We start from the raw sequence: 2419 nt of genomic DNA, 5'->3' as shown, positions 1-2419 counted from the left end.
CGGCCTCGGGTTGCTCGGAGGCTGCTTGAAGGAGGAGCCAAAGCGGTGGGCCCCACCGAAAGGCGGGGGCTCCCCGGGGGGGGCTGCCCGCCCCGGCCTGGGCCCCCCCCACCCTGGGCACCGCAGCACCCGCCACCCGCCTTGGCCTCAGCAGCAGCACGGGGCTCGCCGGGACTCGCCATCTCAGTCTTGCTGGGAGCAGAGGGGACAGGAGAGGACAGGGGTGCCGAGCCCCGAGCCCTTGCCAGGGGGCTGAGGGCTGGCGGGACCCGTGCTGTGGGAAGGAGGGACCCCCCAGGCACCCCCCAACCCAGCCTGGGGGGTGAGAGAAGCAACCGCGAAGATGCACAGAGACCTTCGCGGTGGCAGCGCGGTCCCCGGAGAGGATGGGCTCGCTCCTGCCCTCCGGCCAGCTGCTTGTCCCACGGGCACGATGAGGCCCGGGTCCCCACCAGCCGTGTGTCCCCAGCCTGCCCCGGGTAGGGTGGCAACAGCTCCAGCCGAGGACCCCTTGCTGCTGCTGTTGCCMCCGGGACACTCCTGGCCTTGATAGCTTCCTAATGACATTAATTAGAGGACAGGCAGGGCCGGGATGAGCTGGGGCTGAGCCTAGAGAGCTGGTGCTTCCAAACGGGCTGGTCGGGGCAGGGAGCATGCGAGGAGGAAGAGGAGGGTTTGACCAAGGCTGGATCATTAGAAATGCCATGTCCTGCCTGGCCCAGGGTTGCCAGCAGCCAGCTGCGGAGCACCAGCGGGGCCAGCTCTGCCTCCTCGCCCGTCCCCGCTCTGAGCCTGGCACGGCAGATCCGGTGCACAGGGAAAGGGCCGTGGGTGCCGCGGGGCACAGTGTGAGCAGCTTCCACGTGCATCCTCTCACGCCCGCCGGCAGCGGAGACAGGCCCTGCCACCCTGCTGGGCGCGAGCCAGGCGTCCCGCTGGCGGCACCGGCTCCACCTGGGCAAGAGGAGCTGTGCTGATCCACCCAAAATAGAGACTGGAGGAAGCACAGCCTCTTCCTCTTCCTCCAGCTGGGGTAGGAGGGCAGCACTGGGTCCCCAGTGAGGGGAAATTGCTCCCTACCTGGTGTGGCAGTGCCCCTGCTGCGGAGGGGCAGGGAAACTGAGGCACGGGGCTGGCCGTCGCCCCCYGCCAAGGCACGTGGAGGAGCCGGGAGGACGAGGTGTCCCAGCTCCCCGCGGCTTGTCACACCGCCCTGCGCGGGAACCAGGCTAGCGGCCGGCAGCACCAACCGGCCTCGGATCCCCCGGCGTTTCCAGCGCCTGCCGGGTCCCGTGGAGCCGCAGCCTGGTTCCCCGGCAGGCACCACCGCCTGGCCGCTCTGTGGGCCTCAGCTTYGCCTCCAAGCACTGGCCTGGCCACCGGCTCTGGGCTCCGTGAACATGCTAAAACCCGGGGATTTTGCACAGAGATGGGCCGGGGCAGCCTGGTTTTTGCCACGAGGGTGGYGGTGCCGTTCTGTGCTGGGGAGGCTGTGGAGGGAGCAGGGACCCCCATTTCCCGGTGGGGCTCCCCCGGGCACGTGCAGCTGTCTCTCTGTGCCCCCCATTTGCAGTGGGTCTGGCGCCCCGGAGGCTGCTCCCTCCATGGGGCAGGACAGCGACAGGCAGGACGGCTGCCTGGTGGCGCTGCCGCACCGGAGCGCTCCTGGACTCCCTYGGGCCAGAGAAGGCCTTTTGCAGACCCTTGAGATCCCAACCCGCTGCCGAGCGAGGTGAAAAAACTCCAAGCAGGTTCAGGCGGGAGATTTCCAACCTGCTCTTCTAGCGAGGGAAGGTGCCGCGTCGCCGGCTCCTGTGTGGAGAGGCAGGAGGTGACCAGGGCCGGGGACCTGAAGCTGCCTTGAGCGGTGCCCTCAGAGCAGGGCCATCTCCCGCCGCCCGGAGCGGCCCCCTCCACCGCCAGTCCCTGCTGTGGACGTGCTCCCTGGGACTGGCCCCATCCTGCACCTTCTCACCCCGGGCGGCAGCGGTCCGGTGCAAAGCTGCCCTGGTGGGAGCCATTCGGGCTTCCCGGCTCGCRGGCAGGGAAGGTGCTGAGCCGGTGCCGGGACTCATCCGGGAATGCCAGCGCACAGGGGCTTGGGGAGCCAGCTCCTCCCGGGGGRGGCTGTGGCTGCCTCAAACTTCTGGTAAAAGCTGCTGCTTTTTGGAGAGTGGCTGTGGAGAGCCCCCAAGGGGGGGGGGACGGGGGGGACACAAGGGATTACAGGAGAAGGAAAGTGGGGAAGAAGGAAAAAGCAGTCGGCCGTTCATTCAGCACCCGTCGCCCCATCGCATTGCCCCTCCCGGGGCGGAGGGACCCCAAACCCAGCCGAGGGGTGCAAACCCCGTGCCTGGAGCCACCCCCACCCCCCACAGCGTGCAAGGTGGGGGGGGTGCAGCGACCTCCCGCCACCCCC

The sequence above is a fragment of the Apteryx rowi genome, unplaced genomic scaffold, assembly GCF_003343035.1.
Source record: "Apteryx rowi isolate R43461 unplaced genomic scaffold, aptRow1 scaffold_47, whole genome shotgun sequence".
Lineage (NCBI taxonomy): Eukaryota > Metazoa > Chordata > Aves > Apterygiformes > Apterygidae > Apteryx > Apteryx rowi.
This window is presented reverse-complemented; position numbering follows the sequence as displayed.